Source organism: Octopus sinensis, linkage group LG4 (assembly GCF_006345805.1).
Source record: "Octopus sinensis linkage group LG4, ASM634580v1, whole genome shotgun sequence".
In the NCBI taxonomy this organism is placed as follows: domain Eukaryota; kingdom Metazoa; phylum Mollusca; class Cephalopoda; order Octopoda; family Octopodidae; genus Octopus; species Octopus sinensis.
This window is the reverse complement of record NC_043000.1, coordinates 25,425,906-25,443,992: the sequence shown is the minus strand read 5'-3', so window position 1 is coordinate 25,443,992 and position 18,087 is coordinate 25,425,906. Positions and strand designations below refer to the sequence as shown.

Here is an 18,087-nt window from a genome sequence, read left to right as displayed (position 1 = left end):
TTGTTTGTGCGCAGTGGCTGTGTGGTAAGTAGCTTGCTTACGAACCACATGGTTCCGGGTTCAGTCCCACTACGTGGCATCTTGGGCAAATGTCTTCTACTATAGCCTCAGGTCGACCAACGCCTTGTGAGTGGATTTGGTAGACAGAAACTGGAAGAAGCCTGTCATATATGTTGTCAAGTTAACAAACACACTCTACCAAGTGAACTCAAGACGAAGAACGGTGTCGTAAGTCGACCGATCGCCAAATTATGCCTGGTTTTAGAAGGAGACAAGTAATTAGATAGATTTGCATCTATACCTATTATCGGATTTTTGTTAGGGACCCCATATGGTAAAGATGTGGATGGAGAAAATGTGGGTAGAGGATGATGTGCTAGCAACCCTCTCCCCTTACTTTTCTACAAAGTAAACAACAACACAAATAACTACACAGAGACAGCCATGGTTAGAACAAGAATAAGAAGCATTATTAAAAGAGAAAAGAAGCATGGTCATTCCTTACCCAAGTGACCTTATCTTATCCCCCATCACTTGTCATGGGCTCCTAAATTAGTTTGATAGTTGACCTCTGATTGGCTGTATGCAAATGAGTTCATCACTGGGGTCCAGAACTGTCGTGGGGAAAACAATTTCGCGTACGGGACGAGTGGATTTTAAAATTTTATAATTATTAATATTTAGCATAAAAGCAGAGAAGCATAAATTCCGCATATAGTTCATACTCTAATTGTGATCAACAACTATTTCAGTAAGATAAACACGACCAAATGAATGGATTCATAATTGTGGTACATAATTAATTTAAATTAAGTTAGATTAATTGAAAACTACCAAGAGTATAATTCAAAATCTGTGTTTACCTAAATCGCCAGGAATGTCGTGTTATGTAATTATACTCTTGGTAGTGTTTATCTTAATGAAACAGCAGTTGAAAACAATTAAAGTATGAACAACAGGTGAAATTTTCTAAGAAAAAGAAGAAAAGCATCGAACTGTGAAACCCTGGGTTACTAGTTCAACTGGGATTACATCCACAGCAATTGATTTTAGCTGCGTGTTACGAATATGCAACATACAGTCTTTGATTGTATTAAAGACGCCTGGGTATATTAGACACACTCCGGTTTCAGCAGCATCTTAAGTGTCATCAAATACAGTAATATTTTTCTTGTCAACTGGAATCAACTCGTGACATATATGACAAAAACAGTGTATATTTTATGATATCGATGTATGATATTTTATCATATCTATATATAATATTATATATATATATATATTTGTATATCATATTGAGTATTACATAACAAGTATTTCTTAAAGGGTGATTAAAGAAGAGCATCGTAAGACAGGATTATCACATAAGAAATATTTCCTTTTCTTACAGAAATCATAATTCTGCTACGATCGATTGATTGATATCCCCCCCCCCCCCGCCCCATATGCCCACTACCTCATTTTTACAGGGGTATTCACTTCTGAAGAACTTGATGCTAATATCAATATTCTGAGGTATAAAAAATACATTTATTTCCCAGAAGACACACTGCAGTCTTAGAACTGGCTCATACAGTTATTAAACCGTTGTTTCTTCGTACATGGGGCGAAAAACAAGAAAGCTAATTATGAGCTCGTATTTATTCTCTAGTAGCATCTGTTACCATTATAATCTTGCAGCATCGATAATTTTGTCGTTTAAAGAAAATCTGCAAGAAATTTCCTTGGAAAATGGTCGACGTGCGTGTGAAGAATGGAGAGAAATATATTGTAAATATGTGTAATGGCGAATTTATTATTCATTTGTTATATTTAAGTTATGTAATCCGGAGAGCTGAGAATCAGACTGAGAAACACGAACATGAAAAGAGAAATGCAAGTCTTTTCAACATGGTAAGTCATATTGGGATTATGTATTTGTGTAATCAAAATATTCTTCCCGTCTTTCAGATTACCAGCCTCCTTTAATCCACTTATGTTGTTGTTGCTGTTGTTGTTGTTAGTGCTGGTGTTTAGAACATGGCCCATCTTGATTGTGCAGATCAACGCTCAAGAATACTCAACCGTCATACTATCATTTCTTTTCAGGGGTTTGAAAAGGATTATATTGCTGCCATGTACTCTTCTCTTATATTACATACGATTTAAGTGCGATTTAAAGGAGATTTAGCTGCTATTTCAAGAAGCTCCCTAAGTCCACGAGTTCCCTAAATACACACATACATCTTTCTCTCTCTCTGTCTCTCTCCCTCTCTCCACATAGACACACATATGGAGCACGTAGCCAAAAGATAGTCGCCTGTTTTGAACAGATATCGTTCTCTTGTTTCTTCTTTCTCATTTAGTTCTTCCTTACGCTACTTTGATAAACGTAATGTCATTTTCTTTCTTTTTCCTTTCCCTTTTGTCCGTGTACAAATTCTTTGTGCACAATTTCTTGTTATTTATTTATTTTCTTTTGCGTTTACATTTTGTCCATCGTATTTTTGAATATTTGCCCAGCTGTTGTGACTACTCGCCTTGTCCAACTGTCCGTCTCTTACGATTCTCCTTGAATCCTTTTTTGCTATGCCGAATCAGACTGTTCTTGAAATACGAGAGTAGAAAAATAGCTAACAACTGATGTGCCTCTAGGCTTCTTCAGAGGGTCTAAATGGTTATGAGGACTAATACATAATTGGGTACACTACCAGCAGTATATTGGATAGGTACTATCCCTTAGTTGGTTGCTTTCCAATCTCTAACTCTCACAGAAATATATATATATATATATATATATATTATATATATATAATATATATATATATATATATATATATATATATATATATATATCCATTTACGCACAGGAGTGGCTGTGTAGTAAGTAGCTTGGATATTTTCCTTTTGATGGACGGAATTTTCTAGTTAACTAAACAATTTGAAACTTCGTATACTGGAAGAATGTGTCAAAAGAAAAGATTGTAAACAAAATTGAAAACAAAATTGTAATTTCTAAGTTTAACGTAGTGTAATTCTACGAATTTTAACCAATGAGATCCCAGCATTTGAGCTCAATTCATTTGCTGCGTCTAAAAACGTCTTCTGTCTTCTGCATGTGCTCTGCATGTGCTAGAAATAACAGCTATATCTCTTAAATCGATAAATTTCGTCGCCCAATAAAAATATTAACGATATTTTTTTAATATTTTCTTTCTTTTTTTTTTTTTTACCGAAAAGGCTTCTCCCATGGTTTTGAAGGGCCAGAAACAACAAAAACAAAACAATAATATGCCTAAAGCGGTCTAGAGTTTGCGCGTGGAGTGTGAGTCGTATTGTAAAAATTTGCGAAATATTTTTTCATAAAAGGATGCCCCAGCTTGTCGGAAGCTGTGATATAAATTGGGAAAACAATCCTCAACACCAGTGCGTAGTTGGTACTTAATTTATCGACCCCGAAACGATGAAACATTGACCCCCATCCTTCTGGTTTATTTACCTTTGGTGTAAATTTGTTGCGGCAAGGGGCAAAACACGAACGTGTATGTATGCTTGTGTGCGTATGTGTGTGTATGTATATATCCGTTTGTATGTGTGTGTACGCTTATTTATTAATTACTATGTGCTTGTGCAAATGTATATGCATGTGTTTGAGAGAGAGATAGTGACAGAGAGTGTGTGTGTGTGTGTGCATGCCAGTGTACGTGTGTATGTATCTGAATATATATATGTGTGTGTGTGTGTGTGCGGCATGCGTCTGCTATGTTTCTTTATCAATATCGATAACGCAGCAAATGATTTGAGTTCAAATGCTGGGATTTCATTGGTTAAAATTCGAAGAATTAAACTACATTAAAGTTACAAATTACAATTTTGTTTACAATAATGTTTTCTTTTGACACATTCTACCAGTATACGAAGTTTCAAATTTTTTAGTTAACTAGAAAATTCCGTCCATCAAAAGGAAAAGATCCAGTAGCTTGCTTACCAACCACATTGTTCCGGGTTCAGTCCTACTACATGGCACCTTGGGCAAGTGTCTTCTGCTATAGCCTCATGACAATCAAAGCCTTGTGAGTGGATTTCGAAGACGGAAACTGGAAGAAACCTGTCGTACACACACACACACATATGTGTGTGTATGTGTGTGCGTGTATGTATGTATATGTTTGTGTGTCTGTATTTGTGCCCCCACCATCGCGTGACTACTGATGTTGGTGCGTTTACGTTCCCCGTAACTTAGCGGTTCGGCAAAAGATACCGACAGAATAATTACTAGGCTTTACAAAGAATATGACCCGGGGTCGATTTGTTAGACTGAAATGCTGTGCTCCAGCATGGCTGCAGACAAATGACTGAAACAAATAAAAGAATAAAAGAATGTATATATATATATATATATATATATATATATACATGGATTTCACAACACACACACACTCAATTTAAGTGTCGTTGGTAAAACACCCCGAAACAGATATTTGTGATATGTAGATACTTCGAACAGTATCTTAGTGAATCTATTTAACATTACACATCCTCACGTCACTAATCAATCCCAACAACAGTTTAAAGTTACCGGAAAAAATCAATACTCAATGGGGAAAAAAAGCAAATAAAAGCGCGTATAAATTAACCGTAAACAACACTACAATGTACACACATACACACATACGCACACGAACACAGATACACGCACACACACACACATGCACATACACCCACGCACACGAACGCACGCACGCACACATGTACACACATACATATACACTCATACATGCATACGTATACATACATACATACATACACACAAACATACATATATGTATTTATAAACACATATACATGTATATAGCACATGCTTATATATATGTGTCTGTGTACGCACTCATGTGTATACACACGCACGCTCACATATACATACATACATACATACATACATATATATATGTATATATATATATATATATATATATATATATATTATATATATATATATATATATATATATATATATATAGGCACACACACGTATATATCTATACATACAGTCAGAGATATATACATGTGTATATATATAAATACATAAAAATACAACCATACACACCTACCTACACACACACACCTACCTACACACACACACACACACACACACACACAAACACACACACACACATACAAAAGCAACAGTTTATTCCAAAAATCCCTGGTCGTTGTTTTTATCTTTTTCCTCAACCTTGCTCAACGCGATCAAATGTTTTTCGTGAACTAATTAACAGCAGTGAAACAGCATAAAAGAAATCTAATTTAACATTCGACATCACATTTTTTTTTACTAATTTACATTTTTTTTTACTAATTTGCATTTTTTTGCTTTTATTTTCCTTAATATTTTCCTTTTTTTTTTTTTTTTTTTACTTAATTTCCCTGTGGTTTTATTTGAAACTAATGTTACACCAATAAATATTGGTTATCGTCCTTGTTCTTGAACCGGTTTTTGTTTGTAAATGTGTTTTAGTAAACTTATTTATTAGTTCCCCAATTTTTGTCCCAATTAACTTTGTTTAATTGATTTGAAATTTATCAGGGTAATTATCAAATGGAAACTTGATCGTGCTAACTTCTCCAGCAACAACAGCAAGTGGAGGTACAACGGCCCAATGGTTGGGGCAGCAGACTCGCGGTCGGAGGATCGCGGTTTCGAATCCCAGACCGGGCGTTGTGTGTTTATTGAGCGAAAACACCTAAAGCTCCATGAGGCTCCGGCAGGGGGTGGTGGCGACCCCTGTTGTACTCTTTCGCCCCAAATTTCTCACACTCTTTCTTCCTGTTTTTTGTCCCCGACTTCCTACGCAACCGCTGAGCCTGGATGCGCATTCATCCATCCGTCGATGCTCTCGGTGTCGGGCGTTGACCTGCTTTCTCTTCTGCGGATCTTACGAATAGCAAAGGACCACGTTTCGGACTTCTCCCATCTTGCGAGCTCTGGGACGAAGACCGCTTCACTCAACAGCAACCGCTCAACAGCAGCAACGGCAGCATCTGTTCCTGTTGCCGTGATAACGATGGTCGCGGTAGTGGTAATGGTGGGTAGCGGTGGTGATGATAGCATTGTTGTTATTGTTGGTAGTGGTGATGTTTACTGACGTATGGGTGATAGTGGTGGTTATAGTAGCATTGATGAATGCTGGTGTTGGCAGGGAATTTTCCAGAGAGGGAAAGAGGATCAGGGATTTAGAAAAAAAGCTACTAGTACAAAACAGGTAAAGATTGTAAAAGCGATGGGGTTAACCGGTTGATAACAAATTATGGCAGCAAGGAAATAATTAATATACGTATAGACATGTTTGTTAGAACAAAAATTGGATATTGGAAACGGTGGCGTGACATGGGTCCTTAAAGAATACGATCAAAAACATTATAATAAGATAAGACTGAAATCCATTTTACAGCAATATCTGTTATCTTCAAACGACTGGCGCTTGTTTGTTTATACGAGTGCTTAAAATGTATGTAAAGCGCATAAAAATCTTTTTGACTAAAACAGAAAACAACAAGATTTATGTAGTAAATGTGAAAACCATTTAAACTTTATTGAGCAAGTTTAAGCAATACAGATTAATCAAGTTACGTGTCGCTCTTGCATCGTTCTTCTTCGTGTGGTTGAGATGTGTCTAAATTTCGAGTTTCTCGTTATATCCCCTTCCATAGAGGTACTTCTAGCTCAGTTCCTTAAATGGTAAAGTAAGAGTTTAATCCCACACATACAGTATATATAGGGTTGTTCGATAAATTCGTTTCTTTCAAATAATATTTGAATTAATACGGTGAATATTTTTATTACGGAGATGTACTTGCATAGCAAGTGACCTGATCTGAGATCGTGTGGTGAAACAAAAACAATTGCAGTGTAGAAGGTGTTTATAAGCCATTAAACACACACACACACACACACACACACACACACACACACACACACCACACACACACACACACACACACACACACAGAGAAACCGTTAGATTCACTCCAAAATTTAAATTTAATTTGTCAAAATATTTTTGTCGCTTTCAGACCGCGACTTGTTCACTGACAAAATTCCGTGCTGTGGTTTATAGTTTTCGCAGCTTTTATCCTTCCTTCACAACTTTTGTTTATCGTTTTTGAAATTAGAATAAATTTTACCTCTTTTCATACATGACGATGGAATGCCAAGCAGAAGAAGAAAGAGTGTTCAGCATCTGCTTCATTTTGCTTTTAATCAAGATCCCCAAACTGCCCAAGTTGAGCGAGACATTTGTGCTGTGTACGTACGCGGTAGAACCGCACACAAATGGCTCTCAAGCTTCAAAGAGGAGAAGACCCTCCTCGGATGCTCTCCACGTTATGGTCCACATGTTCAATTCAATAAGGATCGATTGATCAACGCATCCATGAAAATCCGTGCAATTTAACTTGGAAATTGGCTCGGCAAATAGAAATGCTCTGATGACAACGTCACCCGTCACCAGCGCTGGATTAACCATTAAGCAAAATAAGCACATTCTTAGGGCGTCAAGGGAAAGGACGGGGGCACCACAGAAACGGTAAATGGTTTACGGCACAAAAGAAATCACTTTAAACTTAACAAAATAATATTCGAGGTGCCTTAACTCTCCTAAATATATGAGGTGGTGCTGAAAAGTTCGTGGCTTTGGGAAAATAGAGAAGGATCAGTTAATTATGATTTTATTCAACATATTCCCCTCTCAGATTCACTTATTGCAGCGGTCCTTCAGTTTTTCTAAACCCTGCAAAAGAACTTAGAAGGTTGGGCCTCCAACCAGGCCTTCCAGGAACTTTTCAGCACTCCCTTGTAGAAGCAGATGCGTTACATAAGATTAGGTTTAAGAATCTGATCAACGATTTTGCAGTTAAAAAAAAAGCAGGAGAAAACTTTTCCGATACAAATAAAATGGAAATTTCCAAAAATAAACATTATTTTCCCATCTTACTGTCAGTTTTATTTTGTTTTGAAAGATAAAAATTTATTTTATGGTTTATTATTATTTATATTTTTGGCACACGGCTTAGTGGTTAGGGCAATTTCCGGCGACGCGTTTTGTCCTTGAGCAAGACACTTTATTTCACGTCGTTCCAGTCTACTCAGCTGGCAAAAATGAGAAGTACCTGTATTTCAAAGGGCCAGCCTTGTCACATTCTGTGTCATGCTGAATATCTACCTGAGAACTACGTTAAGGGTACACGTGTCTGTGGAGTACTCAGCCACTTGCACGTTAATTTCACGAGCAGGCTGTTTCGTTGATCGGTTCAACTGGGACGCTCGTCGTCGTAACCGTCGGAGTGCTCGTTATATATATATATATATATATATATATATACACACACTCACACACACATACATACATCTATATATATATATGTGTATATATGTATGTATGTATGTATGTATGTATGTGTGTGTATGTTTGTGTGTGTGTGTATGTTTGTGTGTCTGTGTTTAACTCCTCCCCTTGCTTGACAGCCGATGTTGGTGTGTTTACGTCCCTATAACTTAGCGGTTCGGCAAAAAGAGACCGATAGAATAAGTAGTAGGCTTACAAAAATAACCCTGAGAGTCGATTTGTTCGACTAAAGACCGCAGTCAAATGACTAAAACAAATAAAAGAAAAAACAAATTTATTTGCAACGTAACTTAATCGTGGCTCTCCGTCGGTTGCGAGGACGAGGGTTCCAGCTGATCCGAAATTAACGTGCAAGTGGCTGAGCATTCCACAGACATGTGTACCCTTAACGTTGTTCTCGGGGAGATCCTGCGTGACACAGAGTGTGACAAGGCTGGCCCTTTGAAATACAGATACAACAGAAACAAACAGTGAGAGAAAGTTGTGGTGAAAGATTAAAGCAGGGTTTGCAACGACCCCTGCTGGAGCCTCGTGGAGCTTTAGGTGTTTTCGCTCAATAAACACTCACAACGCCCGGTCTGGGAATCGAAACTACGACCCTATGATCGCGAGTCCGCTGCCCTAACCACTGGGCCATTGCGCCTCCACGTATCTTAATAAGTTGCTAGCAGTTAAAACCTTGGCCAAGCTAACAGCAATTATGTAAATTACATGTATTGATTTCTTTATATCGATCGATTAAATCGATCTCTTATAATGATTTCTTATATTATTGATCTCTCATCTATCGACACATCGCAAGATAGAGATCGAATTTAACTAGTGGGAGTGTAGCCGGTGACATCAAAAACCAGTAGAGAGATGGTACTTTTTATCGACCCAGCGAAATCTGCATGCAAAATCGAAACCTGCGATGTTTGAATTCGAAGAGGAATTAAAGCAGAGTTTCTCAATGCGTTTGGCTTCACACCCTACTGCGATTTTTTTTTTACAAAATACAGCGCGGCTTCAGAAAAAAGACGCGCAACCCACCATGAACGGACAAAGAATGTACATATTCTTTCTTTTTTTCTTTTACTTGTTTCAGTCATTTGACTGCGGCCATGCTGGAGCACCGCCTTTAGTCGAGCAAATCGATCCCGGGACTTATTCTTTGTAAGCCCAGTACTTATTCTATCGGTCTCTTTTGCCGAACCGCTAAGTGACGGGGACGTAAACACACCAGCATCGGTTGTCAGGCAATGCTAGGGGGACAAACACACAAACACACACACACACATACATATATATACATATATGCGACAGGCTTCTTTCAGTTTCCGTCTACCAAATCCACTCACAAGGCATTGGTCGGTCCGGGGCTATAGCAGAAGACACTTGCCCAAGATGCCACGCAGTGGGACTGAACCCGGAACCATGTGGTTGGTTAGCAAGCTACTTACCACACAGCCACTTCTGCGCCTATATGTTTGTGTTTATGCTCAATTATAATCCTTTCTACATTAGCAAAAAAAAAAAAAAAAGGATTGAAATTTGGGGTAGGGAGAAAGCCGATCACACTGATTCCAGAATTTGATTGAGCTTAAGTTATCGACCCAGAAAGGAAAAGTCGACCCAAGAGGAATTTGAACTCAGAACATAAAGACGGACGAAATACCTGTTTCTTTATTACACACAAGGGGTTAAGCACAGAGAGGACAAACAAGGACAGACAAACGGATTAAGTCGATTATATCGACCTCAGTGCGTAACTGGTACTTAATTTATCGACCCCGAAAGGATTAAAGGCATAGTCGACCTCGGCGGAATTTGAACTCAGAACGTAACGGCAGACGAAATACCTATTTCTTTATTACCCACAAGGGGCTAAACACAGAGAGGACAAACAAGGACAGACAAACGGATTAAGTCGATTATATTGAATTCAGTGCGTAACTGGTACTTAATTTATCGACCCCGAAAGGATGAAAGGCATAGTCGACCTCGGCGGAATTTGAACTCAGAACGTAACGGCAGACGAAATACCTATTTCTTTATTACCCACAAGGGGCTAAACACAGAGAGGACAAACAAGGACAGACAAACGGATTAAGTCGATTATATCGACCTCAGTGCGTAACTGGTACTTAATTTATCGACCCCGAAAGGACGAAAAGCATAGTCGACCTCGGCGGAAGTTGAACTCAGAACGTAACGGCAGACGAAATACCTATTTCTTTATTACCCACAAGGGGCTAAACACAGAGAGGACAAACAAGGACAGACAAACGGATTAAGTCGATTATATCGACCTCAGTGCGTAACTGGTACTTAATTTATCGACCCCGAAAGGATGAAAGGCAAAGTCGACCTCGGCGGAATTTGAACTCAGAACGTAACGGCAGACGAAATACCGCTAAGCATTTCGCTTAGCGTGCTAACCGTTCTGCCAACACGCTGTCTTAATGTTCAGTTATAATAGAAACAATTTTACATTAGACTGATCGGTTACTCTATACGCTTGTAGAGTACAAATTTATTATTCTTAAACAAAAATATTTTTTGATAGTGACTTCGAAGTTTCAGCCAATTAATCCATCGTCCGATGTCGTCAGTAGTAGTTACTGTCAATATCTTTCTTGAAGAATATTTGTGTGTGTGTGTGAGTGTGTGAGTGTGTGTGTGTGTGTGTGTGAGTGTGTGTGTGTGTGTAATATCTATCGATCTTTCTGTATATCTATCTATCTATCTATCTATCTATCTATCTATCTATCTATCTATCTATCTATCTATCTATCTATCTATCTATCTATCTTTCTTTTTATTCTTTTTATTTTTTATTTTATTCATTTATTTACTTTTTTGTTCTTTTCTTCCCTTTTACGATCCCTCTTGATCGAAAACCTACGCCCCCCCTTTTTTTTGTTTTCTTCATCCCCCAAAAGAAAAGCTCTACCTTATAACTTGTCCCATCTGTGTGCAGCCCTGTGTGGCTAATAAAGAAACTTATCTATCCACAGATAAACCTGATCCGTTTTTTTTCTTTTTTGTAACATTTACAATATTTTCTGTGATACACTATCCCTTTCGATCGGCGCTTTTTTTTTCACTATCCCTTTTGATCGAATTTTATTTTTCTCCTTTTTCTCTCTTCAAAAGAAAAGGGTTAGGGTTAGGGTTAGGGTTAATATGCAACCAATTATGAGTAAGACCAACGTCCAAAATTAACTTACGTTTCCTTGATTATTTCAAAGTTTTACACTAAAATACATTGTAGATACGGTTAATAAACAGTAAAATGTCTAAAACAAGGGAGTTGAGTGAGTGTGAACGAGGTCAAATCGTAGTTCATCATAAAGATGGAGTGTCACAAAGGCAAATTGCTCAGAAGATGAAATGTTCTCGATGTGCAGTGCAAACGACTCTCAAGCACTTCAGAGAGACAAAAGATGCGAAGACAATACAAAGAACAGGCAGAAAAAAGGTTACATGACATCTTGATGATAGATCCATCATCCGTCAGTCGCTCAGAAACAGGAGAAAAACATCGTTGAAGCTCTGTGCGGACTTCAATGAGGCAAATACTTTACAAATATCAACCAGAACTGTTAGAAGAAGGTTTGTAGGTTTCTGAAGCGAATATGGACTAACGTCTTCTGTGGGCCAAAATCCACTCAACCAGTGAGCAATGGTCAAAAGTCATATGGTCTGATGAAAGTAACTATAAGGTAAGATAGCACATGTATTCAATGAACATAATGTAACTGGTTTGCCCAAAATATATAAAAAAAGTATTCAACATAAAACTAATATTATTTTTCATGTTTTTAGTCAGGTTTTCAGTACATCTGATGCAACATCCATGCGTCGCAGACTTGGGGAAGCATTTAATGCTGAATGTCTGGTACCAACAATAAAACGTGGGGTGGTTCTATCATGGTGTGGGCCTGCATGTCTGCCACAGGACCCGGAGAAATGTTTTTATGTCAGGGAAGGATGAATTCAGCTACCTATGCTTCTAAGTTATCAGATGTTTTAGAGCCATCAGTTGCTAAATTGCATCCAGGAGTGTCAAAAAAGGGTGTTATTTTTCAACAGGACAATGCTCCATCTCATACAGCAAAGAATACTCTCATACAGCAAAGAATACTCATCAATGGTTTGAGACACAGGTTATTGTTCCCACGGACTGTCCCACTCAAAGTCCCGATCTAAATCCAATCGAACACCTATGGGAAAGCTATCAGGAACGCAACAATTGAAAATAAAGAGCATTTGTACCAAACGTTAAGAGAAGAATGGAGCAAAATTGCACCTAGCACCTGCAAGAAGCTAGTTGATTCAATGCCCAACTGTATAAAAGTGGTAATTAATTCTAAATTTTTCGGTTTCGAATATAATTGTTTCCATTATCTGTTTCCGTGCAATCCAAGATGTTTCCGGTTCGCAAATTTTGAACGATCACTATGCAAATTTCTTCAAAAAAAAAAAAAAATCATATGTAGGTATAAGTTTAGTTAACTATATAATACTTAAATCAAGATCAACCTGATGATACGCCTGGGGCTCTCATCAATTACTTCCATTTACCTTTGTTTTTCTCTTTACTTTTCTTCCGTTGCACTTATTTCTCTTTTCTCTCTCTCTCTCCCTTTTTCTTTCGCAACCATCTTCCTTTTTCTTTACAAGAACATAAACAAGATACCTCCGGAAGACGATGGGAAATTTTATGTATAAATAAAAGCAATTTGAACAGCACACAAGAAGATATTTGTAGACAAAATTACTTATCTTCTTGTTTCATAATTTCTTATCTCTGCAAATTACTGAAACGTCGTTCTCATTGCTCCCGGCATTCTTTGTCATCAAATCTATCTCAGCTCTATTTTATACATATACGCGCGCATACCCGCATCTGTATGTGTGACTGTTTGTATGGCTATACGTATGATGTAAACCCGTTTTGGTCAATTTCACGTACAACTGTATTATTCAATTTTCAGCGTTATTATCTGTTTCGTAACGTTATAAGAATTTTTGTGTCTTTCGCGTTTATTTATCATTATCATCGCCACAAACAATTTTATATTGTATGAATTGCATCATTCAATATACAATCTCTTTTATTTGTTTCAGTCATTTGACTGTGGCCATGCTGGATCACCGCCTCTAGTCGAGTGAATCGACCCCAAGACTTATTCTTTGTAAGCCTAGTACTTATTCAATCGGTCTCTTTTGCCGAACCGCTAAGTTACGGGGACGTAAATACACACCAGCATCGGTTGTCAAGCGATGTTGGGGGTGGGTGGGTGGAAAACACAAACATATAAATACACACAAATATACATATACATACACATACATCTCTCTCTCTATCTATCTATCTATATATACGACGGGCTTCTTTCACTTTTCGTGTACCAAATCCACTCACAAGGCTTTGGTCGGCCCGAGGCTATAGTAGAAGACACTTGCCCAAGGTGCCACACAGTGGGAATGAACCCGGAACCATGTGGTTGCTAAGCAAACTACTTACCACACAGCCACTAAGTAAACTATGTAAAAATATATAAATATAAAAAATGAAATAACACCATTTAATTAAATCAAAGGAAAAGTAATATGGAAACTTTGTAACCTTGAATATAATGTCACTTTTGCCTGTCTCCTGTCCGGGAAACACAGCATCCTTATCTAGCTTTTTGGGACGTTCAACAAAAGAGAAGAGATAGTGTACAAGTGTAGACATGAAAACAACTATTTAAATAATTTCCTTCTAACTAGAGAAGTACAGAATACAGGAGACTGGCTGCCAGGTTATTCTTCGAAAAGCCACGAAGTTTCGAAGGTGCTCGACTTATTTGAAATAGAAGTAAAATCTTCTTCAAATTATACACCACACTGTTTTGAAAAGGGACAAATTAGGACATGTGCAAAAAAAAAAATAAATAAAATAAAGTGATAGCTAAAACTAGGAGATCTTTGATCATAGGGATATAGACGGTCGTGGTCACCATTATAGATGGTCGTAGTGTCACCATCTAATATCGGCTCATATCAGAAGGCTGAAATGATACATATAATGTACCAGTTGGAAAAGAGAAGAGACACAACCGAGTATAAGTCTTGGAGAACATTTATTCATATACTTACATACATCTGTATGGGTTGTATTCTTGCTGTTGACCATGGTGAGGTAGCTCACGAACAGCGCTATGTTAGAACCTGTGCAGTGTGGCTGGTACTGTGTACGTAGAGATGTTGTTGACGACGTTGGAGAGAGACATGATGGTGGCGACGAAGATGGAGTTCGCTGTAATGCTGTTGGACGGGTGTTGTCTGGCGTCGTTGGTGGAACTGGCTGTGTCGTGTGGTCAGTGGCTTGACCTTAGAAGGTCTGGAACCAAAGACCTTAAGACAAAAAGCTGAGTTTTTATAAGTCACAGCAGGCTCAAATTGGAGTTTAGAACTGACTGTCTCACGCGATCTTATTCAGGGACTTCGATTGGTTAGGTTGCATATTGAGGCGCTAGAATAAGAGACAAATTGCGCCAATACTAACTAATCAGAATGGTGAACATAGCGTCCAAAGGTTAGCTGTTACCTGCTACGTTCGAAAGTATGTACATATGATAAAGGAGAGAGGAATTTCACTGGAGTGGGAAGTACAGACATACTTTATTAGAATTAACCTGAGGTTAAATAACAATAATATCACTCAATCAGCAACTAACCAATGACAACGAAGCAGACAACTGTACGAATTCACCAGTCACCATGAAGAAATATAAACATCAGGAAACTCGTATCGTTGTTGTAAAGTTATTGCCTAAATATATAAATAAATAAACTCTATATCTGGATGGACTCATACTAAACTCTGTTGGACTTTGGATTTTACTCAAAGTATATTGGAATATTACACATATATACCATTATGCCTATGAAACGGATTTACGAATTCATCAACCATACATATCTTACATCTATTTTCTTTCCTCCACCTCACTCTCTATTTGTATCACATCGAAACTAACTATGACTTAATTTTTCCTCTCACACCGTCTCCGATGAAAGGATATTATTAATTAATATCCTAGAAACAGCTGTAAAACCTTCTGTCTATAAATGGTCTAATATCTATACAGCCTTGGTTTTTTTATCTCATTACGCAAAAAATTCATATATATAAATTTATCTATATGCTATAAGTACTTTTTTTCCACGATGTGAAGGTGCATGTTCTAGTGGCACCTGTTAAAAGTATTTTCAACCCGAAATGAAGGACTTTATCACTTCTTGGTGCCTTCGAGTTGGTTATTTGCTGTAACGTCTGGAATAGATTTTCAGATGAATGGTTTCTCACGCTGCTGCATTTGTTGTCCTGGACACTTTTATCCGTAGCAATCTCTTTTGCTGTCCTTATTTCCTAACAAAATTCCTCGACTTCTTTTGCTGTTGCAAATTACATTGATTTCTGTTTTATCTATTTATTTTTTTTTACCTAAGTCTTCATAAAATCATTTTAGATTGGAGTCGAACTGTTTGTTTTCTGCAAAGAATCGTTGTCGTCTTTCACAACGACGGATTCTTTGCGATTTATCGAGCATATCTCGTTGCAGACATTCTTTTATTTCGAATATTTCTTTTTCTCTTATGTTATAATCCTGCAATATTTCGCCGTACAATTTTCTCCATTTATATCTTTTCTTCATCGATTTCATAAAGGATCGAGCTGTTTTATTTTATTTCTTTCTTCCTCATCTTCTTTGCGTTTGCTTTCTACGTTGTTTGCATTAAGTTTTAATATTCGTATATGAATAGATCTAAAGGAATATCCATGTCCTTTGTAATTACTGCAGTGACTGCATACATTATTCGGTGATATTGATGTTCGTATCAGTTTTTGCTAAATCTACGATGGCTAGGTTTTCATTTTAGCTTTCACCAATGTTGTTGCTATTTCGTCGCTGTTTTATCCATGGGCAGTTCTTTTATTGCAGTCATAGAAACATCTATCCAATTTAATTCTTTAACTATTTCTACCTTTATATGTTTGTCTCATTTACAATTTCCATCTTTAAAGTTGTATATTAAATCCTTAAATCCTTAAAAATATTTCAGCTCGAAAGCTGCGGCTATGCTGGGGCACCACCGTTGAATGAGTTACACTAGCATGTGAAACCATCTCTGATACGTGGCACTTGATCAACAAGGGAGTTTGACGCCGCTGCCCGCATCTGTGTTTCTTGCTGAAAGGTAGGTTCATCTGGAACCCTTGACAAGAAGAGATCCAGTTTAGTTTTAAAGAAACCCGCATCCACACCATGCAGGTCTCTCAGGCATTTAGGAAGGATATTGAAGAGCTGTGGACCCCTGAACCCCAAGCTGTTGCAGTATCTGGTCCTGTATTTTGATGGTGAGGTTGGGGCCTTTGGCACCTTGCAGTGGTGCCCCGTTCTGCTGTTGGGGTAACTTTGAATGCCAAAATTCTGGACAAGACCCTCCAGGATTTTCCAGATGTATATCACTGCATATCTCTCCTGCCTTCGCTCCAGGGAGAAGAGTTTTAATACTTTCAGTCTTTCCCAGTAGCTGATATGTTGCATTGAGACGATCTTCTTAGTGTAGCTTCGTGGATTGCTTCGAGTTCTGCTGTTAACTTTATATTGTGTGGTGACCATAGTTGGGAGCAGTCTTCAATATTTCACTGTTTGTATGATTCAGCTTCAGAATATATGGGTCAATATATAGTTGCGGTGCTAGCGTTGGATTTTATTGTTTTTTTACATTGTTATTTATGATTTTATTGTTATTATTTTGTAGTTTTGAGTGTCAAGTCGAACTTCGTGGTTTAGGTTAACGATGTTTAAGATTTTTATTCTCTTTGTTTGCAACTAGATTTTGTTTGTTTCCTCTGTTCCCATCATGCATTTCGGGTGCTTGCATGATTTCGTGGTTAAATGGTTTGCATCTCAAAATTATGGTTCCGTGTTCGATTCCACTTTACAAATCCTAAAACTTCTGGTTGACCAATACGTCGTGAGTGGAGTTTATTAGACAAAAACTGTACTGAAGCCCGTTGTATACATACATGCATACATACATACATACATACATACATACATACATACATACATGCATAAATACATACATGCATAAATACATACATGCATAAATACATACATGCATACATACATACATACATACATACATACATACATACATAATACATACATACACACATACATAATATGTGTGTGTGTGTGTGTATATATATATAGATATATAGGCGCAGGAGTGGCTGTGTGGTAAGTAGTTTGCTTACCAACCACATGGTTCCGGGTTCAGTCCCACTGTGTAGCACCTTGGGCAAGTGTCTTCTACTATAGTCACGGGCCGACTAAAGCCTTGTGAGTGGATTTGGTAGACGAAAACTGAAAGATGCCCGACGTGTATATATATATATATATATATACATACATATATGCATACATATATATATGTGTGTGTGTGTGTGTGCGTATGTTTGTCCCTAACTATCGCTTGACAACCGATGTTGGTGTGTTTACGTCCCAGTAACTTAGCGGCTCGGCTAAGAGACAGAATAAGTACTAAGAGACCGATAGAATAAGTACTAGTCCTGGGGTCGACTGGTTCGATTAAAGGTGGTGCTCCAACATGGCCGCAGTTAAGATCACTAAAACAAATAAATGAATAAATA

The 18,087-nt window shown here is 37.7% G+C and overlaps 1 long non-coding RNA gene across 1 annotated transcript in view; it reads right to left on the bottom strand.

Annotated features, from left to right (window-relative positions):
- Positions 1-11,235, bottom strand: part of LOC118762904 — a 15,174-nt gene extending 3,939 nt beyond the window's left edge. The window contains exon 1 of the long non-coding RNA XR_004998655.1: positions 11,222-11,235. This is a non-coding gene — a long non-coding RNA (uncharacterized LOC118762904). The remainder of the gene's footprint in view (positions 1-11,221) is intronic.
- Positions 11,236-18,087: the final 6,852 nt, after the last annotated feature.